Source organism: Sus scrofa, chromosome 5 (genome assembly GCF_000003025.6).
Source record: "Sus scrofa isolate TJ Tabasco breed Duroc chromosome 5, Sscrofa11.1, whole genome shotgun sequence".
Classification (NCBI taxonomy): Eukaryota; Metazoa; Chordata; class Mammalia; order Artiodactyla; family Suidae; genus Sus; species Sus scrofa.
This window is the reverse complement of record NC_010447.5, coordinates 2,638,294-2,662,838: the sequence shown is the minus strand read 5'-3', so window position 1 is coordinate 2,662,838 and position 24,545 is coordinate 2,638,294. Positions and strand designations below refer to the sequence as shown.

The 24,545-nt window shown below is 57.2% G+C and overlaps 1 protein-coding gene across 1 annotated transcript in view; it reads left to right on the top strand.

Annotated features, from left to right (window-relative positions):
* Positions 1 to 24,545, top strand: part of TBC1D22A (TBC1 domain family member 22A) — a 258,394-nt gene that overhangs the window by 124,475 nt on the left and 109,374 nt on the right.

Here is a 24,545-nt window from a genome sequence, read left to right as displayed (position 1 = left end):
GCGGGGTTAAAGGCATCACGTAAGGGACTGGGAGAGCGGGCGATGGCGTCACCTAGACAGAGGGTGTGACAGAGAAATAACCTTCCTCCTTAGGAGCCTCCCGTTTCTTAGTGTCTTCTCCAGATGCTCGCATTCTCTTTCAAGAAGGTGTGAACGGACCCGGGGGACATGTGTGTTGTGGTTGTTTTTTTAAAAGGCTTTTATTGAACATAGTAGAGAATTCAGAATTTTTTATTTTTCACCCATAATGACAAAGAGAGGAACATGGGCAGAGGAAGGCATTTCCCCATTATCAGATGAACCGGAAGATGAGTGCAGGGCGGCGGCGGCGGGCAGATCGTTCCAGGCTAATGACGGTGATGAAAGGGATCTCGGCCGAGCAGATTCTCAGGCGGCGCGTCTGCCGCTGAAGGAAGGTCCCTTGGGTGGGTTTTCCCAGACTCGGGCATCGGCGGCAGAATGATGTAACGGTGAGGACGCGAAGGAGAGGTGGTCTGTCTCCGAGCCGGTCATTCGACAGGAGGGACCGCATCACACGGCGTGTCGGGACCATCCCCTTTGGCCAAAGAGACGTGCTGGGTGGGAGAGACGTTCCCGGTGCTGGGGGACCCGACGAGGCTCCGAGTGGGTAACTGCTGAAAGCAGGTGTGTCTGCAAGGGGTGATTGGGAGGAGAGCGAAGAGGAAGTTGTAGGAAGGAAGAAACGCCACTGGCTGGATCATTCTAATTGGCGTTTCAATTCTGCAGCTGCAAACCCTTTGCCAGCCTGCAGCAAGGATGGGTCTCCTCCCTCTACCACACTGTAAACTGCAGCAAGTTCCAGAGTGCGGAATGCTGAAAACCGTTAGCAGAGGACCAAGCCGGGACTAGCGGCTGAAACTTACTCGCGATGGGTTGGAAACTGAGGTTAGGATTGGTGTCAGCAGGGCGAGCGGAAGAAGCCCCACAGGTCGGGACAAAGGGGGAGCCCTCGGAGGCGAACTTGAGACCTGGCGTCACGATTGCGGTGCAGCAGCCTCGAGTTCAGGAAGCCGAGGTCATTCACGTCAAGCTCGGGACCTGCCAGCGAGGAACCTGTGCTCTGTCTTCACTGTTTACAGTAGGCCTGTGACCCAGACTCAGTCACGGCAGCGGGTGACGCGCTGTCCTTTCAAAGGAGGGCGCCCACTTGGATATTCTGTGCCGTTAAAACTAGGACAATACGAGAGGAAATGGGTTTACTCTGCTTAAAGTCGTATTAAAATTTCTAACAAAGTTGATTTTTACCTCGGTAAACTGTTTGTGAAGTGACTCACACACATACAAAAATAAAACGGTGTTTGGGACTCGGGAGACAGGGCGATTACTTTCCCTGTCTGCCGTGGAGCCTCCAGTGGGGTGTCCGGGCAGTCCCCTGGGGCATCCGAGAGCCTCCCGAGGCTGGGTTTCGAGTCACTGCGCGTCTGTGACAGATGGCCTGGCTTCTGCACTGCCTGCGATGGGCCAGGCTCCTGAAAGCTGTGATGAGCTGGTTCTTGCTTCTAAGACAGTGAATGGCAGAGGGGACCCGGGCCCCCTTCCCAGATTCAGGCCAGGCCTGGTGACCCTGGCGGATTCGGAGCAGCCAGATGGGCGATTGGTCCTTGGCTGTGGGCGACGGCAGGCTTTGCAGGTGGCTCACTTCCTGTGCAGCGCTGGCTGGAGCATGTGTATGCCTTGCACGGAGCCAGCTGACTTTTCACGCTTAGGAATGGCCGCTGTGACAAGTTAGTTGGCACAGCCGGGCCTGGATGGCAGGGCCCTTCTCCTCTTCTTGCCACCTGGAAGGAAACATGAGCACTCGGAGCCGTTTGGACTGACAGGAGTACCCACTCTGGGTGTGGCAGGCCCCGCGTCCCCGTTTCACGTCTGCCTCGTCTCACAGGGGACTCGTTACAGCGGGAACGCGAGGCTTCTGGTAAGAAAGCTGGTCGGGGTGGTGGGGCCTCCCGGCAGGTTGCACGCCGGGCCTGGCGGGGCGGTGGGGCTGCCACCCTGTAGCGCCCTCCGTGTTAGACGGCAGCGATGCAGCCGTCATTTAGCTTCGTTTTAGGTGTTTTTACCATTTTTTAGGAAGATGTCTTAGTGGTATTGGAAGGCCCTGAGCTGCCCCTGCTCTTTGCTTCTTTGGGGAAGTTTCAGGGCCTCCAACGGCCGCTCTGAGAAGATGTGGTCCATATACACAATGGAATATCACTCAGCCATTAAAAAGAACGAAATACCGGCATTTTCAGCGACATGGATGGACCTAGAAATGATCATGCTAAGTGAAGTCGGCCAGACGACGAGACACCACCATCAAATGCTTTCACTGACATGTGGAATCTGAAAAAAGGACAGACGGAACTTCTTTGCAGAACAGATGCTGACTCACAGACATTGAAAACCTTATGGTCTCTGGAGGAGACAGTTTGGGGGGTGGGGGGATGTGCCTGGGCTGGGGGATGGAAATCCTGTGAAATCAGATTGTGATGATCATTATACAACTACAGATGTGATAAATTCAGTTGAGTAATAAAAAAATTAAAAAAAAAAAAAAAAAAAGAAAAAGAAACGGCCGCTCTGGCCACTCTCTTTCCGCTGCTTAGCTGTGCCAGTAACGTCAGTTGTCTGAGTTTTTGCTTCAGTAATAAGAATTGAATACTATTCAAGAAGGGATGAAACTGCATGAATGTTTAAGAGCCTTTTCGAATCTGGAAAGTGCCCGCGAAGGCCTTCGGGGCCTCATCTACACAGCACACGTCAGTTCGGAAGGGGCTGGTGCCTCGGCTCCCCGTCCGAGGCTTGCTGCGAACGCGGGAGACGCGTCTGGCTCCGGCCTTAGCCTCCCAGCCCCTCCCAGCAGCCTGCGGGGAAAGGCTGCTGCCTGGGGCTCGGCCGTCCCAGAGCCCGTGTCCAGTAGAGAAGGAGATCAGTTCCTCGCGAGCCTCCTCCTTAAGCTGCGTGAGCGGCGAGCAAGAAAGGAAGCGTCTGTCATCGGTCACCTCAACCAGGGCGAATCCGCGAGAGACTCATTTCGTTCTGTTCTGAAGATCGGGGGTGGGCAGGTTGAAAGCGGAGAGAAGCCGGCAAGGCGTGGGCCCCCAGCGCCGCGGCTGGAGGAGCCCGGTGCTTCCGGGACCAGAGGGAAGTGAACTTGAGTGCTGCTGGGGGGCGGGGCGTTGAGCAGGAGCCGGAGGACTTCCTCGTGCTGGGGCGAGGGAGGATGCGGGGGGAGACAGCTGATTGAGGACAGAGGGGGGTCTCTGAGGGCGGCTGCCCACCCCGCTGTGTGGCTCAGGCGGCCCCCTGCCGCCTGGCTGCATCTGGGATGTAATTAAGGAGCTTCCTGCCCACGCTCACCTACTTGGAGCATCTGCCCAGGTGGTAGCCAGGGGGCAGAGAGAACTGTGTTCCTTCCCACCAGACACAACTCTGCAGTACCAGTACCTGGGCAGAAATCAGCTCAGAGGACCGAATGGGCGGCAGCCGCAGCTTTCGATGTGCAGCTCTCAGAAGGCGCACAGTCACGGAGCTGCCGCTGGGTGGAGCTGCCGCTGGCCGGCTGGGGCGGGACCGGGGCTGTGATGCAAGGGGGCGGCGGTCGGCTCCTCCCGTGCCCTGCTGGTGTTCCGTCTGGCCTGTCAGGGATCGGTTATCCCCTTGCCTGCCTCCCTACCTGTAGGTGCTTGCCCTTCTTCGAGCAGGTGTGATTCAGTGGCTTTCAGGGTCTTCAGAGCTGTGCAGCCACGACCACTAATTCCAGGGCCTTCCATCTCCCAGAGAGAAACCCCCGACCAATTCTCAGTCATTCCACACCTGCCTCCGCCGGCCCCTGGCAGCCAGTGCTCTACTGTCTGTCTCGGATTTACCTCTTCTGGGCATCCTGTGTAAACAGAGTCAGACACTGTGTGAGCGGCTTCTTTGACTCAGCACCGTGTTTTCGCGGTTCTTCCGTGGGGTGGCGCGTCCGTACGCCACCCCCTTTCTAGGCTTAGGAATGAAGTGGTTCATTCATCGTATGCACAGATCCCGTTTTGTTTACCCTGGGATGGAGAAGCCGATGGACATTTGGCTTTTTTCCCTCAGGTTTTGGCTGCTGTGGATAATGCTGCCGTGATCATTTGTTTCCAGGTCTCTCTGTGTGGACTCGTCGTTCTCTTGGTGACGTACCCAGGAGCGGAGATGCTGGGTCCTATGGTAGCTCCGTGTTTACCTTTTAGAGAACTGCCAGACTCTTCCAGAGGGGCTGCGTCCCTCTGCAGTCCCACCAGCCGTGCGGGCGAGCGGGCGGGTTCGATCATTCCACGACCTTCCTGCACTGGTCTTGTATTTTAGCCTCCCCCGTGGGTGGGAAGAGGCATCTTGCAGCTTGGATGTGAATTTCCCTGGTGACCGATAATGTTGTGTGTGTTTCCGCATGTGCCTGTTGTTGTCCTTTTTAACGTGGCGGGATTGTGGTCGTTGATAATGACTGTGATTATAGTGATGCTTTAAAATAAATCCAACCAGCGTCATCATTGGCTGTAACGATCCTTTACGAGAATTGAAGTCCGTATGTGTCGTGCTTTTGAAAATAGTCAACCTTTTTTCCCTTGATGCTTTTTAATTAGTAACTGGACCGAAATTGCCCTCCCATTCTGTAAAATGGAGCTCCTTTCTTCTTCATTGCGACGGCTCTTTCTTTTCTCTATAGAAGAAAAAGTGTCTTCAGAAAAAGTCGAGTACAAAAATTTGTTTTCGTATTCACAGAAGCTGAAGGTGTAGGTTGATTTCTCTTTTAAGACAGAGGTACCAGTTGGTAGCAAGTGGATTATCTCTGTTTCTGCCGTCTTGTACTTGAGCGAGATCAAAGGGGAAATTCGAAGTGAGAAGCCACCTCTTCCAACTTGGCGACTTTACGCTCTTAGCAGCTCAGCCTCTTCAGAATCTGGGAGTTGGTGACTTTGGTTTTTAAAAGTCAGAAGGAATCCCCCTCTTCTGGCCTCTTTGCAGTTTCTTTCAGCTCCACAGACTTTTTTTTTTCCTTTCTTTTTTTTTTTTTAACAGCCGCACCTGCGGCACATGGAAGTTCCAGGCTAGGGTCCAATGAGAGTTGCAGCTGCCGGCCCAAGCCACAGACTCAGCAACTCGGGATCTGAGCCGTGTCTGCAGCCTACTCCACCGCTTGTAGAAGTGCCAGATGTCAACCAGGCCAGGGAGTGAACCCGCTTCCTCACGGACACCGTGTTCAATTCTTAACCTGCTGAGCCACAACGGGAACTCATCCACCGACTTTTTAAACATTTTTTATTAGGGCCACACCCACGGCACGTGGAGGTATCCAGGCTAGGGGTCTAATTGGAGCTGTAGCCGCCGGCCTACGCCAGAGCCACTGCAGCACCAGATCCGAGCCTCGTCTTCGACCTCCACCACAGCTCACAGCAACGCCAGATCCTTAACCCACTGAGCGAGGCCTGGGATCGAACCCGCAACCTCATGGTTCCTAGTCGGATTCATTTCCGCTGTGCCACGACGGGAACTCCATCCATGGCCTTTTATAAAATCACTTCCAGTGGTAGGTTTTTGGCATACCAAGATAACGTAAGACCTGGTCTTTGCTCTTCTAGAGCTTAATACAGAAAGGATAAATGGCGGTTTATTGTATTCACTCGGTCAGCAATTACGGCTGGAGAGACAAAGCTGATGCTGATGGTGATGGCGTGGTGTGTTGGTGATGTGGTGAGGAAGGCGGTGGGGGTTGTGGTGGCAACGGCGGTGGGGGTGGCTGTGGTGGTGGGGGTGGGGGTGATGATGGTGGGGGTGGCTGTGGGGTGGGGGTGGGGGGGTGGGGTGGGGGTGATGATGGTGGGGTGGGGGGGTGGGGTGATGATGGTGGGGGGTGGGGGTGATGGGGGTGATGATGGTGGGGGGTGGGGGGGTGGGGGGTGATGGTGGGGGTGGTGGGGGTGGGGGTGAGGGTGGCGAGGGTGGTAGGGCAGCCACCTCCCCTTGTACCAGGAGCTTTCAAAGAGTGTTCCTTGTTAGGATATCACTACTCCCTGAGCTGCAACTCTTATCACCCCATTTTGCAAATCAAACTGAGGCCCAGAGAGCCCGAGTAAGTTGATCGAGGTCTTCCAACCACTGGCTGTCAGCACAGCCTCCCGCTTCTGTGGGGAGGGGGCCGTGAGTGGCCGATCCTGGAAACCCCAGGTCCCCTGGGCCGCGTCTGCCTGCTCCGCTGTGGGGCGGGGAGGGACAGAGAGCGCCCAGGGTCCTCTCTGTCAGAGTTGCCTCGTGCCCCCTTGTGTGGGGCGGCTCGTGCCCCCATGGGCTTGCGGGCTGGTCTTCGTGTAGAGGCTGGGGGCAGTGGCGACGCAGAGGAGGGGACAGCTGTCCACGCTGCTGCGGCGCACACCAGGCTGCAGCGAGCCTCCTCCTGACTGCTGCTCTGTGCGCTTTGCAGACAGAAGTTGCTTTTCTACTCAGTACAGCGGAAATGCGACCTCAAGTTCGTCAGAGTGATTTTCATCAGCAGTCGAAGCAGCGCTGTCCTTGGGTGTAATTCTAACTCTGTGGTTTGAAGAGCAGGTCTCTTAGCAGCGCTGTGTTAGTCTGAACCCTTCTTTCTTACCTTGCCCCTTAGAGATGCGAACACAGCTTCTGAAAATGAGGAAATGGAGTGTTTTTATTGAACCTCCCAACCAGCTCCATTGAGGTTCATTTTCTCTGCCAGACAGGCCAGCCGTGGCTTGTGCGCTGCAGACGCCTGCCCACTTGGTCCAGGCTCCCTCTCCCACAAGGCTGTGTGTGGTCAGTGGGTTGCTAGGGGCGGGGGGCCCTGGTGTCCCTGACACCCAGGGGCCTGGCTGTGTCCCTCCCCGCTCTGCTCGGGCCCGCGGGCCTCAGACCACTTTCCCCCTTTTTATCTGAAGGACAGTGTTGATCAGAGTAAATGGGGCTTGAGGCCAGAAAGTGTGGTGGACGGCAGGGGCCGGTGCGGGAGACCAGGGACACAGGTGCCTGCTCACTGCATTGTCCAGAGCAGGTGCACAAGGAGGGCCTCGGGTGACAGGTGCGTGGCCTCCCTTTGCTGCTTTGGGTGATTTCACAGGTGGCACCAGTTTGGGGGGGTATTTCATGCACACCGTCAGCGCCCTGCACGCCTTCCTCGGCGAGACCACCCCTCCCAGGACAAGCTCGGGTCCCTCTCTCCAGCGTCATTGGCTTGGCGGGGTCAGGAGGTGTCTGGGGTCACTGGAGGTCTCCTGCTGTGTGATCACACCTCCTGCTCCGAGGTTGGCAGGATGTGGCCCCAGGGGGTCTGAGGGACAGGCCTACACATGCCTCCTGCAGGTCACGGCCGTGCTGGCTGCGGTTCACGCTTTGGCGCACGTCCTGGCACGGGGGCGGGGGGCTCGTGGTCTACCACCAGCCTGCCTGACTGTCCTGCCGCACGGCGGGGCTTCGTCCCAGGTCCCCTCCAGAGTGGTGGGTGCGACCTCTCCCGCTCGCCCTCTCTCCCTCCGCATCTCTCTCTCTGTCTTTCCCCTCAAGGTATGTCCACTCACCTGTCTCGGGCTAAGGGCCCGGGCTGAGGACTGCAGCCCAAGGACGGTGGCTGGAGGTCCTGACCACAGTCTGGCCGCCGCATTCTTGGCCCTGCTCGGCAGCCGGGCCCTTTTCTCTGCTGACTCCGCTGCTGCCTTCAGCTCTGTTGGCCATCGTGGGGGACCCGGCCATTGAGCTCTGTTTCCCCCGAGGGCTGCGGAAAAGTCCCCCGGGCTGCGAGGATCCTGCTCTCACCTGATGCGCTCATCCTGCAGTGCCGCCAAGGGGAGAGGCTGCTGTCTGCACGGACGAGCTGCTCCGCGCGTCAGCGCCGTCCCGGAAACACGCCTTTGGAGGCTGCGGGGAGGAAGGGAGGAAGGGCCGGGGTGTCGGAGAGGAGCGGGAGGGACTGACACCACCAAGCAGATCAAACCCCGAACCGCGCAGCCTCCAACTAAACGTGTTGGGTCACGGAGAGAAAAGCAGAAATCAAAGCTCTTTCAGCAGAGCCGACCTTCGTGGACATTTCAGCTCGGAAATTGGCCGGTCACGTGACATCCGTGCTTCGCCCCTTTTGGTCACTTCTGTCCAAAGCAGGACCTAGACGGTGGCGGTCGCTTCTGATGAGCTCTCTGGAACCTCCTGGGAGCACCAGCTTTGCATGAGGTCCGTTCCCCGCAGTTCCCTGTGCTTGGTGGTGCCCTTCTAGACTGTTCCGCGTGCTGTGTGCCCTGGGGAGGCCCTTCCACCCGGCCGTGGCCCCCGGCACGGGCTTTGCTCACGTTCCCTCGCCGTGAGTTTCTCGCTCCTGTTGTGTGTGAGCCGCTGACGACGTGTGTGTCTGTTCTGTGGGGGGGCGTTTCCCAGCTCGGTTTGGGAGACCTTTGACTCCTCTCGGAGGTGCCTCCGGTCTGTGCTCCATCCCCGCGGAGCAGAAGCTGCAGCTTCTTAAGAAGGAAGGAAGAATGGCTGTTTAAGCCGAGCCCATCCCTGTGGTCAGAGACCCCAGGAGACCAGCGAGGCCGTGTCTTTCTACCTGGAAGCGGTGTCACCTCCAGACACGGCCACAGACAGGTGCACAGACCCAGGGCTGGAGAGTCCCGGGGGCGCATCGCAGGCACACCTTCGTATGCGGTCAACCCCACGCGCTGGGCCAACAGCAGTACACGCACGCACACAGCCACACGTGCACACACGTGTGCAGAGGCAGGTCATACTGTTTAGGTGACGAGCAGTTGTGCACGGCTCACCGAGGAAGCAGGAGGCCGTGGACGGGCGGCATGGGGGCCCAGTGCCTGGGGCTCCCTTCCCGACGCCTGTCAGCCTCGGCAGGGGTGGAGCTGGCTCTCCTTGTAGAGCGTGTCCTCTGAGGGAGCGACCGTCACTTCACCGGGGCTCTCAGGGAGGGTGAAGCCTCTTGGGCGGCCCTGAGCCCCGTTGACCCGAGGGCCCAAGGCTCTTGTGGCAGAGGAGTGACGGCCCAGGTCCCAGAGGACAGGCGAGCCCTTGGAGGGACGTTGGCTTGTGACCTGCAGGAGAGAGAGTTCCCGCACGTCGGTCAGCGCGCTTCATTTGTGGAAGATCCCCTGCGGACACGCAGGGACGGGGAGGACGTGGGGGAGGACGTGCCCGGAGAGGCTGGGGTCCGGGGACACAGGTGATTGAGCTTCCCCGGGGGGTGAAGGCGGTTTGCGGGGCGACGGGGCGGAGCTGAGAGGGGGCTTGAGGTCCCCCCCCCCCCCCCCGGAAAGAGATGGGCTGGCCTCTTTCAGGCAGGCCAGCGGGGAGGGCCGTTGGGGCCGCCTGCCTGTCGGCCACCGCGGTGTCACCCTTGTGTCAGAACAGCGCCGGTCTTTGCTTTCGCTCCTCCTCGGGCCCCTTCCAGGTCTCGGCGTCCACTGCGACCTCTGGGCCCCTTCTCCGGGGCAGGGGGCCGTGTTCGAGGCTCTGCGGCCTGCTGGCTGCTGTTCTCCCACCCGAGGCCAGCGCCAGCCGTGTCCCTGAGCTTCCCGGGCCACGTCCAGGCAGGGCTCAGGGCCGGGTCGGGAAGGTCCGGGACCCAGGGGGTGCGCGTGGCGGCAGCTTTGATGCACCGAAGTAGTTGCGGAAGGCAGGCGCCGACACGGCTGGGTGGCGATGGGATCTGCCGAGGTGGGAGCATCCGGCGGAAGATGCTTGTGTGTGTGCGTGTGCGTGTGTGCGTGTGTGTGTGAAGGGCTCAGACCCTCCGGGGTCCCCTGCGCTTCTCCCCGGGGCACGGTGGCGCCCAGCTCTGTTGCTCCTTCCCTCGGGGGGTTTGTGCTGGCCCGTCCTTGGCCACCCTCAGGGCGTGGCCACCGGGAGATGGCCGTGACCTCGCACCTGTGCAGGTGGATGTGCGTGTTTGCGGAGCCCGTGGGCAAAAACAGGCGTGCGGCTGACCGCTTCCCCCTTCCTGCACGCGGCCTCGGCCCGCCGCCCTCGGCCTTTCTGCCTGAGACTTGCCGTCTGCAGAGCAGAGGCAGTCCTTTCGGCCTTGGTCGCGCTGGGAGGCGAATGATTGAGTATGTGCATGGGGGTGGGAAGTCTTTGAAATAAAATCACAAAGTACGCATGCATGATTGTTATAGCGCTAATGTATTTCTATTTAAATCATTATTATTGCCATAATAATACACCATTTTGCCAATAAAACACAAAACCACTTCTGAAGAACATTCCAAAATGATAGTGTTTTCTGAGGCTGGTCAGCAGTGTCTCGTTCCGGCCTTCGCAGGTGGTTTTGTGATTCACGGATTACGTGTTTCCCACGCGTAACCGAGGGTGTGTGCACGGCCCAGGGCGGTGAACGGGGGATAGACAGTGGGGGCAGTTGTGCCAAAAGAGCCATCAGCCGCCTGGGTCGACACGGTTGTAGTTCTCTCGGGGTGGGGGGTGGGGGTGGGTAGGGGGCGTCACCAGCCTTTGATGCTGGTTGTGAGCCTGTGGAGCTGGACTTTGTCATCGTGTGTCTTTCGGGCTGAGTGCCTTTTGTCTGCCGACCAGTTACAGCTGAGATGGAGGTGGGCGAGCGGATAAGCGGGGAGGGATTTTTTTTCCAGATACCTACAAAATTCATAGACCTGGTTTATGAGCGGTGGGCTTGGTGCCCCTCAGGCAGGAGGCTCCAAGGCAGAGCTTCCTTAGGGGACGGTCTCTCAGGCGCCCAGGCCTCCAGTCCCTGCGCGTGTGCAGGTGGTGGGGCTGGGGGCTGGGCCACCGGCAGGGCAACAGGGGACAGCTGCGCCCCCTTCATGCCACTGGACGTTCCACTGAGCGTGTTGAAGTTGGACCAGCTCCTGCACTGAGCGGAGTCAGCACGAGGCAGCCGTCTGTTCGGAGTCGGGGGTGAAGATGCTTTCGGCGCAGCCGCACAGCACGGGGTGTCCAGAGCTGGTCTGTCCCTCTGCAGCCGCTCCTGCCGTGAGGGCCTTGTCCTTGGCTGGCTCAGGACCCGTCTCCCAGCCTTGCCACTCTGGGTATCCCCCGCCGCCGCCCTTATATTTGTCTCTGCTAAGAAGCCACTGTGGATAGATTATTATGACCTGTTTTTAGACTTTCTTGGGTTTTTTTTTTGTTTGTTTGTTTTTTTTTCCTTTTTGGTTTTTAGGGCCACACCCACAGCATGGGAAGTTCCCAGGCTAAGGATCAAACTGGAGCTGCACCCGCTGGCCTACACCACAGCCACAGCAATAGCAACACGGGATCCAAGCCACGTCTGCGACCCACAGCTTGTAGCGACGCCACATCCTTAACCCCCTGAGTGAGGCCAAGGATCATACGAACCCACATCCTCATGGGTGCTAGTTGGGTTCTTTACCGCTGAGCCACGGTGGGAACTCCTAGACTTTCTTGGTTTTTCCTCATGGCCTTTTTCCGGTCCAGGACCCACCAGGTCACCACGTGACATTTAACCATCCTGTCTCCCTGAGCGCCTCTCGGCTGTGACACTTTCTCGCGTCTCCCTCATTGTGCTCCCCTCGATGGCGCGTCTGCTTGCCGGGCGGTTTTGCGGACTGTCCCTGCGTTGGGGTTCGTCTGATGTCTTCCTTTGAATCAGACGGGAGGGACGGGGGTTTGGGGAGAGCACCAAGGGCATCAGGTGCCCTCCTGGCTGAGGGCCCGTCGCCTTCGCTGCCGACCTCACTCGCCTGGCTGCGCGCCCGTCAGGTTCCCGCCCTCGGAGCGCCTCTCTTCCCTCCTTCCGCCCTGTCGTCTTTGGAAGGACGTCACACGGGGCCCCGACCTCAGGGCGGCCCCGATCTCGGCGCCCTCCCGGAAGGCAGGTCTGGATGTAAACGCGTGGCGTCCTTCGGTGTGAGGCACGCGCCTTCCCCGCTTGCTGGTTCATCCAGCCGTTTTCATCGAGGAGGTGGAGGTGTTTGGTTCCGTCGGGCTGTAGTCCGGGTCTTACGTCGTCTTTTGCTGCTCACGGTGTTTCAGCGGTGGCCGTCAGGCGCTGTTTTAGTGGACACCTGGGTCCCTCTGACACATGCCCTCAGTGTGTGTCCGTGTGCGTTTGTGTGACAGCGTGCCTGTGCGTGTCTGTGTGTGTCTGTGTGTGTTTGTATGTGTGTGTCTGTGTGTTTGTCTGTCTCTGTGTGTGTCTGTGTGTGTGTATGTCTGTGTGTCTCTGTGTGTGTGTGTCCGTCTCAGGAGCCCGTTCCTTGGCCTGGAGATCCGTGTCAGGAACAAGAGCCGTAGGACTTGCCAGTTATCTTCTAAGAAGTCACGGACTGGGGGGAAATACCTTTCGCATTTGCCTTCGTTTCCCGTCACCGTTTCTTTCTCCGTGTACATCTGTGTTTCCACCTTGTACCGTGTTCTCTCTGCCGGGAGGACGTCCTGTAGCATTTCTTGTAGTGCAGCTTCTCTCTCTCTCTTTTTTTTTTTTTGTCTTTTTGCTATTTCTTGGGCCACTCCTGTGGCATATGGAGGTTCCCAGGCTAGGGGTCGAATCGGAGCTGTAGCCCCCGGCCTGCACCACAGCCACAGCAACGCGGGATCCGAGCCGCGTCTGCGACCCACACCACAGCTCACGGCAGCGCCGGATCCATAACCCACGGAGTGAGGCCAGGGATCGAACCCGCAACCTCATGGTTCCTCGTCGGATTCGTTCACCACTGAGCCCGGATGGGAGCGCCGTGCAGCTTCTCTGAGGACGTGTGGATTTCACCCTGGGAAGGTGCTCTTCTCGGCGGGCAGGATTCCGGGGCCAGGTTTTTCTTTCGGGACTCTGACGACATCGGTGCATCGTCTTTGGTCCTGCGCAGGTTCTGTGGGAAGTCTGCTATAATTACTACTTTTGCTTCTCTTCTTAGGGTTTGGTAGGATTCCCCGGAGGCCGACAGGTCTATCGTCCAGTCGAGTCAAAGTGCCATCTCTGTGCCAGGACAGGCCTGGGCTCAGAGCCGCTGGACAGGCAGGGCTCCGTCCGTGCTCAGCCTTGCCCAGGCCGTGACCTGCCCGGCCCCGTGGGCTTGCTGGGCCCGCCTTCAGGCCTCAGCCCTGCTGCTCGCTCTTGGGGAGGGTGCGGCGATGTGATGCATGGCCGGGGCTGCGCCGCACGTGGGCGTCTTTCTTGCTTGGGTTGTGCTCAGTCCCCTTCGGTGCCATCTGTGGTCAGAGGTTTTGCCCGGATGAGAAACCACATCCGTTGTCCTGCTCAAGGCCACGGATCGTGGCTCACAGCGCCCCCAGTGTCCTGCTCCCACCCCCAACGAGCGGCCACTGCCAGCTTGTCTTCCCCAAGCCCGGCCCTCGTGGCGCCCTTGAAGCTGAGCGGGACTCTGTCACCGCTGCCTCTCCTGCAGCCCAGGTCTGGGCCGCGGGCCGGATTGGGATCTTGAGCCGGGGGGTTGGAGGAGGGGCGGAGTTCGCCGCAGCCGGACGCCGTGTGGCCGAGTCAGTGTCCTCATTCAGCTGCTGCTTTGGGCCAGAGGGAAGCGGGCCATCCGCCCACGAGGGAATCTACTTGAAGACAGCACCGGGCCGTTCAGCACAGCCATTTCTTAACGTTTTTGGCATAAATTAGCAGGATGCTTCTAGACGTTCCTCCACTCGAGGTGGGGACGACAGAGGCCCGGAGGGATAAGCAGACGCCGTGGGGATATCTGAGGGGGTTCTGCTCGGCTCCGGGGCTGAAGGGGTTATCCTTGTCGTGTTTTATTGAACCACGAAATGTTATTTATAACCCATGTCAGGAGCAATTAAACTGATTGATGATTAAGAAAGTTTAATAGTTGAATAATAAGATGCAGTTCTTGACAGCTATTTTTTCTCATTTTGGAAGCATATTTTATGAGTCTAATAACAGTATATGAAGGATGGGCCATGGGTTATGTTGTGGTGTAATTACGTGGTGGTGAAATAATATCCCGTCTGGTGCTACATGGTATGTTACTTATAAAAAATTAAAATACCAATTACAGTTTTTTGATTTATTATTGAAGTGGTTGGTTAATTTTGACGCACCCCAAGCAGGGTTAATTAGTACGTATTGGTATATTTGATTAAAAAGTACACTAATGTTGAGCTGGATGAGGAAGGCCAAACAAAATAAGTGATTTTCTAGCCACCCCAGAGTGGTGTTCAGTGATCTCTCCTCCTCGTGTGAAACGGTGGCTTCGGATCAACCAGAAATGTTTGCTTGGCTTGGCGGTGCCGTAAGCATTCCTGGCCAGTGACAGTGACCTTAACCTCGCCCGGCCGGTGCTGTCTTTGCCATCGTGGGGTTTTTCCTGCTGGTGTTTATCTTTATGAGCCACTTCTTAGGTCCGTGGAAGGCAAATGTACACAAAATTCCTCTTGGAAACGAGCAGAGCAGTGACGCCCCAGGTAGAGAACAGAAATGAATAATAAACTAAAAAAAAGTCTCGCGTCACAAGTAATGAAAATGCAAATTGACCCAATAATGCAGTTCTATTTCTGTCGATCAAATTAGCAAAGATTGAAAAAGATAAAGCTCAGTGCTTTTCAGGTGAGGAGAGATTGACACGCTGTAATCTCTTGGGGGAGCGACCTTTCTGGAAAGCGCTCAGGTGCTTGGTGAGGGGCTCAGGCAGGAGACGGCATGAAGCTCGGGGCTGGTGTGTTCATCAAACACGCCTTTGTCTTGCGGCGCCTCCAGACACCCCCAGACGGCCCGCCGTGGAGGGTGTGGAAGGCAGCGGGCCCCTGATGTCCCTGCGTTTTCCGTGTGTGACGTGATGGGGTGTAGATAGAAGCAATAGGACGTGAAACTTCAGAGCTCACTTTTGGTCGATTAAAATGTGTGTGGGGTTCCCGTTAACAAACGCGACTAGCATCCATGAGGATGTGGGTTCGGTCCCTGGGCCTTGTTCTCTGGGTTAAGGATCCAGTGTTGCCGTGAGCTGTGGGGTAGGTCACAGACCCGGCTTGGATCTGGCCCTGCTGTGGCTGTGGCGTTGGCTCCGATTCGACCCCTAGCCTGGGAACTTCCATGGGCTGCAGGTGCGGCCCTAAAAAAAAAAGGAAACCATCGTGTGTGTGTGTGTGTGTGTGTGTGTGTGTGGTGTGTGTGTGTGTGTGTGTGGTGTGTGTGTGTGGTGTGTGTGTGTGTGGTGTGTGTGTGTGTGTGTGTGTGTGTGGTGTGTGTGTGTGTGTGTGTGTGTGTGGTGTGTGTGTGTGTGTCGCGGGCAAGATCGTCATGGAGTGAAGGACACCGGGGTGCCAGCAGCATCTGCTTACGTGTTTAGGGGTGCCTTGGTTTAGTGTGCGTCTGTATTCTCAGATTATTTTCGAGAGTGAGTTCTGTGTTAAAAGCGTTGGTAAAAGACCACGTCCTGGAAGAGCCAGACCAGAGAAAGTCCTTCTCTTGGGGGTGGGCCTGGCTGCACCTCACTTGATGGCCTTGCTGGGGTGCCTTTGATGTCTGGTCCAGTGCTAAGGGCCTGCCAGGCCCCCGGCCCACCTCCGCATGGGGCCGTAAGGTGCCACCGCGGGCCTTCCCCAAGCTGCTGGGTTCCCAAGGTGACAGGGGCCTGGCCTCTCCTTCAGAGCTACTGTCCAGCCTCACCTGTGCCCCTGCTGAACTTGGGGGTGGGCAGTGGGCGCACATCTCTAACCCCGAGGACCCGCACCCGTGCCTGCGCTGAGCGGCCCCTGCAGCCTGCGGTTCTCCGGAGGCAGAGCTGCGGCTTTGGGAGGGTTTGAGCTCGTCTGTGAAATCCGTGGAGAAAGCCTGTGTTTTCCACTCGGTGCCACGTCACAGCCATTCCTTCCTCCGACGGAAGCGTGGGGTTTTCCTTTCATTCAGCACGACGCGGGCCGGGTGCAGGCCGTGAGTCTGGAACGCGTCCCTGTCTGTCCGCCACGGGGAGGCGGCACTGTCTGGTTGGTTCCCACGGTCCTGGCCGGGAGGCACCTTCCGTGTCACACAGTAACGCTGAGAGACACCTCCACCCCCCAACTGCAGTGAAGGCAGCCGTCAGCACCCGTAGGTCCAGTGTCCCGCCTGGGTCCGTGACCGCCTGGGCAGTGCAGGTGGGCTGGGCTGGGGGGAGGGGTCCCGCTGGGACTCCGCCGCCCGGTGGTCCCGAGGCAGGGAGCCAAAGGCCAGGCCACACAATTGATCAGTTGATTATGTTGTTTGCTTTTTAGGGCCGCACCTACGGTTCCCAGGCCAGGGGTCTAATCGGAGCTGCAGCTGCCTGCCTACCCCACAGCCACAGCAACGCGGCATGTGAGCCGCATCTGCGACCTGCACCACAGCTCATGGCAACGCCGGATCCTTAACCCACTGAGTGGGGCCAGGGATTCAACCCGTGTCCTCATGGATGCTAATCGGGTTTGTTACCGCCCAGCCACAACAGGAACTCCAGATTATATTATTCTGTTCAGGAGTATGTTTCAGAAAATGCTGGTAGGGGCCATTCCCACTTGGCTTTGACCTTGTGCTGTAAGCCCGTCTGTCCAGCCCATGTCTCGTTTTGACGTGGTTTCCTATCATTTCTGGGAGGAGATTCCATCCCGTCGGGGTAGTTAGAATGTAGGCGGTTTTTACTCCTGTCCGTGGTCCATTTGCTGGAGGTACAGGAGGGAAGAAGGGCTGAAATGTATCAGTTCTTGGCTGATGTGTCGTCAGGGGCGTTGCCAGGGTGACTAAAAGCCTGGTTCCGCAAGACCAGGCCTGGTGAGTGACCAGACTGCCCTCACAGACGCTGCAGCCTGGGACTGCAACCAGGCGCTGGGGACTAGCCAGTGCCACGGCCACTCTCGCTGTCATGGCGTCACAGCCGGGGTGTCAGCAGCATGGAAACATGAGTGGAATTTTGGAGTGGATGTGTCTGAATGATTTACTGAGGACCAGGAATTGTCGATGAAAGCGGCTTGCTCGTTTGCACGTGGCCCCGGCCAGAGTCACCTCGTGGGAGCTGCCCATGAAAGGGGGGCTGTCCTTCAGGTGGAACAGCAGGCCCCCCGGAGCCCGCGTGGCGAGGGCCTCCGTCACTCGGCAGCAGAGGTACCGCAGCAGGGCTTTGCCTGGGTCGCTGCACCCTTGTGTCCCCCCCAAGCCCCGGGCCTGAGTTCTCATGGGGACGTGGGACGTTGGGACTCGCCCCGTGGAGCCGTGGCGGGCCCAGGCCCCGTGTCAGCCCTGTGCACCCTCGAGGCGCAGCAGAGCGCGGTGGACGTCTGCGGGCTCTGACCCATTAGTGAGGTGGCCTTTGGGGACCTGCCTGTCTCCCTTCGCGGAACTGCTGCTTCCTTCGCTCCCTGTGTTTCCAAGAGTCTGTTTCTCTTTACCTGTGTCCGTCGTGGGTATTTTAAGCTTTAAGGTGTGACCAGTCTTATAGGCGAACTTAGTGTATTTATTTGAGTTTATTAATAACTCGGGTAACAAATAAGTCCATAGATAACAAATGCTGGAGGGGGTGTGGAGAAAAGGAAACCCTCCTGCACTGTTGGTGGGAATGGAAGCTGGTACAACCACTATGGAGAACAGTATGGAGGTACCTTAGAAATCTGTACACAGAACTTCCACATGACCCAGCAGCCCCACTCTTGGGCATATATCCAGACAAAACTCTCCTTAAAAAAGACACACGCACCTGCATGTTCATTGCAGCTCTATTCACAACAGCCAGGACATGGAAACAACCCAAATGTCCATTGACAGATGATTGGATGAGGAAGATGTGGTACATATACACAGTGGAATACTACTCAGCCATAAAAAAGAACGAAATAAGGCCATTTGCAGCAACATGGATGGAACTAGAGATTCGTACTGAGTGAAGTAAGTCAGAAAGAGAAAGACAAATACCATATGATACCACTTATATCTGGAATCTAATATACAGCACAAATGAACCTTTCCACAGAAAACAAACTCATGGACTTGGAGCATACGCTTGTGGTTGCCAAGGGGAAGGGGGAGGGAGTGGGGTGGTTGGGGAGCTTGGGGTTAATAGATACAAACTATTGCCTCTGGAATGGATTAGCAGTGAGATCCTGCTGTGTAGCACTGGGAACTATAGTCACTTATGATGGAGCACGATAATGTGAGAAAGAATGTGGTGTGTGTGTGTAACAAACTGGGTCATTGTGCTGCACAGTAGAAAAAAAATTGTATCGGGGAAATAACTGTTAAAAGTAATAATAAAAAAAATAACTCGGAGTTCCCGTCGTGGCTCAGTGGTTAGCAAATCCGACTAGGAACCATGAGGTTGCGGGTTCGATCCCTGGCCTTGCTCAGTGGGTTAAGGATCCGGCGTTGCCATGAGCTGTGGTGTGGGTCGCAGACGTGGCTCGGATCCCGCGTTGCTGTGGCTCTGGCGTAGGCTGGTGGCTACAGCTCCAATTCGACCCCTAGCCTGGGAACCTCCATATGCTGTGGGAGCAGCCCAAGAAATGGCAAAAAGACCAGAAAACAAACAAACAAACCAACAAGCCTCGAGCTGTGGGTCATCTCTTCATGTTTGTAACTGTGCTTCCGATTCTCCTTTTGAGGTATTTCCCCCGTTTTCCCCGGGGTCTCTTATGCGTTTCCTCGCCAGTGGATGGTCGTGTGCAGGTCGCCTGCTATTCACCCCTGGCCGGCACCTGCTGCAGGTGCTCTCTGGACCTGTTTCACCTTCTTCTTCACGCGCAGCCGTTCTCCTGTGAATACGGTGATCAGATCAAGCTTTGCTCTTGTCCGGCTCTTCCCTGGGAGGGCCTTTTTCTGAGCCGTGTACCCTCGCAGAGTGGGGATTTTCTGGCGCTGCTTTGCCCTCTGTCTCCTTGCCCCCCCCACGGAGGTGCCTTTATTCACATGTCTGGGGCGACGCCCCGTCGCAGTCCCGCCCCCGAGCCTCCTCCTCTGGAGGCGCTTCCCCCAGGCTTCCCGGAACAAGCGGGGGCTTGAGTTGGTCCGTCTTTCTTTCCATTTGGCTGCGTGAGTAATATTTGAACGAGGGAGCCTTTTGCCAATTGACTTAAAGACCCGTTTATCCTTTGAGGAATTATTTTTGACTTAATTAGATGGAGGGAGTGAATCACTTTAGAGGATGGATTTATGACCAGTTGGCGTTTTTCAGTGATCCTGACTCGAGAAAGCTTAGCCTGCCTACGAATGAGCGCTGTCTGCCTTCTCAAGGACGGGTGTGGCTGCAGAAGCGGCTTCCGGTGAAACCGCGGCCTCCGAGAGGACTTCAGGCGAAGTGAGAAGCAGTGAGGGGCTTAGTTAGCCCCAGCGTGCAGGGGGTCGACGTGAAGGAAGCCTCTCGCCTGTGGAGTGGGGGTCCAGGCGCCGCCGCCGCTTCCTAGATGAGCGTCTTGGGTGTCCTGACCTGTGCACTCCCGGGAAGCCTGTGTCCGCTGCGTCTGATTCTCCGGGTGCAGCGAGTCCGGAGCCGGGGACAGCGCGGCCCCGGGAACTGTCTTCCTGAGGAGCTGCCTGCGAGTCCCCAAGGCGGGCGGGAGGGGGAGCCTCAAGGTCACGAGGAGCTTGGCCTCAGGGCGCCTGGGCCTCCGTGGAGAGGAGACAGGTGGCACAGGTTGTGGGGGACACCGCTGGAAGAAGCTTCCTTTCGTCTGGACGGGCTCGCGTGGATGGACGTGTGGCCCGCAGTGTTATTAGCGGGAGCCCGCTGGACTTCACTGCCATCTTCAGTTCAGTAACAATCTGCGGGCTTCTCTTCACCGCAGCAGCCGGGATTCGGTCTGTTTTCCCGCGTCGTGGGAGGCCTTGGCGTGCTGCGCGCTGGTCTAGGTCTGGTCGTTGATGCGAACCCTCCTCCCTCCCGCGTCGGCGCTCTGGCCGCGGGCCATTCCTCCCTGCGGCACGTCTCTCCTGGGCGCCGGCCCGGGTGCTGGGGGCCTGGAGAGTGAGGTGGATGTGGCTCTGACTGCAGTGGGGGGACAGGGCACACAGGTGAAGACAGTAGGGAGTGACGAGCGGTGGCATGTGCTCCGGGGGAAGGCCACCTGGCCTCCACCACAGTGGCGTAGTGCCTGGCATCGCATGGCGTGGAATTGGTCTGTTCTCTGGCAATGACTTTACTCCTGGGGGCATCCATGTGGGGCCCAGAGTCTCCAGGGAGCCTGGTGTGCCGGGTGTGTGGCCTCTGGTTGGGGTGCCTCCCTGCCTTCGACCTTCTCTTCCTGCCCACAGCGCTGTGCCCCATCGGAGCCCTCTGCCCACCACACGCGCACAGACGCTGACACCCCGAGGTCTCCCGGGCTCTTCCTGCTCAGGGAGCCCAGCCCTGGAGCCTGGCACCCCTGCCACGGACTCGGGATCCTCACCAGCTCCAGTCCCGCCTGGTGGCACAGACGTCCGCACGGCTCCTGGCCCTGCTGCCCAAGGCCTCCCTCCTGTCGCCTTCCTTCCCGTCACCGCGTGCTCCGGGCAGCGGCTTCCCGGGCCCCATTCAGATGCCACGACTCCCCTGCTCTCGTCTCCCCGGGGCCCAGAGACGCCCTGGTCTTCTGCCTGTCCTTGTCACCGCTCTCCTTCCACGTGGCTTCTTCTTTATTCCCAGACACGGCTGCGTGACTCGCTCCTCCTGGAAATCAATCGGGTCACCCCCGGGATCCGTGAGGACGACAGGCAGGAGGGAACCGGCCGACCCCGTCCCTTCTCCCTCCAGCTCCAGGCCGATGCTTGGTTTCTCCTTCACCCTCCTCCGGGCCCGCGGTTGCCGTGTCTCGCACCTCCAAGTACCCGATACAGGCTCACAGAATCAATCCGCAGTTCCACCAATAGCGTTTTCATCAGTGAAAACTCCTGTTCACAGCGTTGTGAAGATCCGTTCAAGCCAAGAGAATGAGATTAGAATTTTTTCTTTTGCAAAAATGATGTGATGAAAACAGGGTCACGGAAGATACAGAAACATCCCTCCCCTCTCTGGTTCCGTCCCCGCACCACCCTGTCATGTCCCGAGGTCCTGTCCACGCGGGCTCAGAGCCCAGGGCTGCGGGAGGAGAACTGCGGCTGCGCCCACCGCCCACCTGCTCCAGGAGCCGCGCCTTCCGCTGGGCCGCATCTTTGTGCGGCTGAGACCCCTGCTTGGGGGTGTGCCTGGTGGGGGCGGGGGGAACAGAGCGTGCCCTTTGTGAGAGAAGACTGGTCCTTGTGCTCGGGGGTCCCTGCCAGGGCCGGGGGTTGACAGTTGGACGTGGCTGCCGGGGGCCGTCCTGCCGCCAGGAGGGAGCACCTCGTCCTGCTCTTCCCTGGTCTCCCGGGTCCCGTCCTCCCGTCCGTGTCTGTGGGCTGCGGTTCTTCACCCACATCGTCGCGTCGGGATTAGCCCGTGACCTTGACCTGAGCATCATGTACATCGGAATTAACATTCCAGTCTGATCGCAACATGAGTTGTGTTGCTGGGCCAAGGAATTTTGTGCGTTTGTGGTTTTGAGTTGCGATGCTTCTCTTGCCAAAGTAGGTCTTTTCTGTCCGTTGGAACCCAGACCCAGGTAAGTAAGTGACGGAGTCCCCTCAGCAAAGTGTCAGGGTTTCTGTTCTTTAAATGGTTGCCTGTATCTACCCACCCACCCATCTACCCATCCAGTGAACTGCTCACCCACCCACCCACCCAGCCTGACATAGGATGACTGCCCTGGCCCCACGCTCTGAATGCCAGCCCGTCGCTCTGACCCCTAAATAGCCCACGAGCTTCTCGGACCATTTGCAAGGACGGTACCACCGCCCTTGAGAGCTTCTGCTCTACGGTTATGTATCTGTAGAAAAGTCAGACTCTGGTCAAACTATGCCCGTGGCTTAACCTTTCCCCTGTTGCAGAAATAGCTGCGTTGTGGGCATCGGTGCTCTGTTCGCTCTGCACCCGCTGTGGGAATCGAGGTGATGGTTCCTCCCGGTCGCAGCCGGGCCTCGAGGGTTCTCTGCGCCGTCTTCGGGGCCTGCTCTCTGGGGCTGCATCTCTACTGCGTGTATCGCAGAGCTGAGGGTTTGGACATAAACGGAGTTGTTGATAGCAGTGGGCTTATTTTACAAATTGCTTTTTAAACCATCATATAGCAGGGCTGCATTTTCAAAGAATTTGCAAACGCATACATCACCCCCTAAAGCTTTTCTGTGATCTAAGAGGACAAGTGAGATTATGTCTAATTACGTGTCTGTTTCACACCCGCTGCCTTCGCGTTCAGCTGTGGTCCACTCGGGACTGCCGCGCCTCTGCCCTGGCTGTGGCCGTGCCTTTTCTGCTCCACGCCCCCCTCGCCCCCCGTGCCCTTGCCATCCTCCCTGGTGCTCTGAGTCCCCTCTGGCGGTCAGAGCGCACGTGTTCTCAGCTTGGGGTCCCCAGCGTACAGGCCTCGTCCCTGAAGGGAGGTGTTGTGGGTAACGTGGGGAGGAGCCCTTCGCACCCCAGTGTTAACGTCTGTGATAAAGACCCGAGCAAGACGTAGGATCCGAATTCTGATGAAACGGTTTGATTTCCATCCTGTTATTTAATTTTAATTTTAATTAATTGATTTATTTTTTGGTCTTTTGTCCTTTCAGGGCCGCACCCGTGGCATATGGAGGTTCCCAGGCTAGGGGGCGAATTAGACCTGCAGCTGCCGGCCTACACCACAGCCATAGCAACGCCTGATGTGAGCCGTGTCTGCAACATACACCACAGCTCACGGCAACACCAGATCCTTAACCCACTGAGCAAGGCTAGGGATCGAACCTGTGACCTCATGGTTCCTCGTCGGATTCGTTTCCGCTGCGCCACGACAGGAACTCCATTCTGTGATTGTAAGTAACGTGTTTGTCATGAATGTTGCCTTAGGGAGTCTGCAGTGGCCCTGCGGGTCCTGGCTCCTGGGCTGACCAGTCTCCCTCCTGGCCTCGCCTCTGTCACTTAGCATGGAGCACATCTGGGAAGCTGTCCCGCTTGGCATGGGCTGTGCCCGCGGTGCCCCCTCTTCCCGCTCCCCCCCACCCCCACCCTCCGGGCCGAGCAGGCGGCCAGCGAGCTTGGGTGGGAATGTGCAGCTCTGGAGTCCCAAGGTCTCCACCCCGCGGCCGGCCCGCCCACAGGAGGCGTCTTCCTGTGGGTCCTTTGTGTCCTTAGCAGGCTGGCCTCCCACCGTGGGGCCTTGCCACACCTGCTCTTTTGCGGTCTTGTCCAGCCGCACTCCCGGGAACCACCAGCAGCCTGTGTCCTGTGCCCCTGCCGGGGACAGAGGCGGTGTTTTCTGCTCTTGGGCCCGTCCCTCGCTCTGACTTGTAACACAGCCAGGGGCTTCTGGAATGTTCTGAGCTGCTCTGTCGGGGTGGGAGTGCTTTCCCTGGGAGGATGGTATTTATCTCACTCTGACAATAAGGGTCATTCCGATGCTCTCGACTTTTCCAAGACAGATTGGCGCGGGGCTCTCTGAGTTAAATGCCATTACTTCATTACATCGGAGAGTGACAAATGGCCCGTTGTGAGAAATGACACCTCGAATGGGCCGCCGACATTTCCCAGGATAAAATAATAAGCAGCTAAACAGATGAAGAAAAATCACTGAGGCTACTGCCCGCCTCCCGCCGAGGCTGCTTCCTGGGCAGCGGCTGCTTCCTGGGCAGCGGCTGCATCCTGGGCAGCGGCTGCATCCTGGGCCAGCCCACTGCCCTGCGAGCTGGGGAGGAGCTCCGGGTCTGGGGAGGTTTTCTGCCTGTTTGCCTTTTACTGTCGCCGAGGAAGACTCTCGATGCTCGGAAGGCCCTCGAAGGCGAGTCTGTGCACGGAGTACTTCGCCTCCTCGGAGCCCTGGTGATTGTGGCCTCGGTCCCCCGAGGCTGGAAAATGGACCCAGCTCTGCTCTAGTTGGCGCGACACTGTGCTGTCTGTTTTCTGGGACAGATGGTGGGTCTGCCTCCTGACCCCTTACCAGGCCACCTCCTGGCTGGGCTCCTTGTTTCTCTGCACCCCACCTTCCAAGGGGTACAGCGGTGGTGATAATAGAGTTGATGCACTTAAAACTTGAAGACAAGTGCCTGGCATGTAATAACTGCTCGATAAATGTCAGCAGTTATTATTATTATAATTATCGTCATTTTTACCCACTTAAAACTTTCTAAATATATTCTGGGCTGAAATGCCTCTTTTCGTAAAGAACATTTTCCTTGCAAAGATGCGATGCACATTTGCAAACTAAAACAAAGTAAATAAAATTTAAAAAATAGGATACACAATTTTTTAAACATTTATGAGTGTTACGCTGGATGATAGCCGTTTTTATAAGGATCTAGAATTAGTTTCTTCAAATGTGTGATAAGCCATTTCAATTAGGCATCTGTTTTGCATTTTAAAACTTTCGAGTTCTGTTTTCTCATTAGATTTTTCTATCCTTGGAGGAGGAAATTATTTGGAGTACTGGTGCCTATTCTTTCTTTCAAACACATCTGTGTTCTTGCTTTCTTGGTGTTTGCTCAGAGCATAGCATTATTTACCCAGGAACTCTAACCTTGGGAACAGGTCGTTCGGGGAATTATTACAGCATGAATATGTGAATATATTAGAAACGTAATTTTAAAAATCTTAGGAGAAAACGTCCAG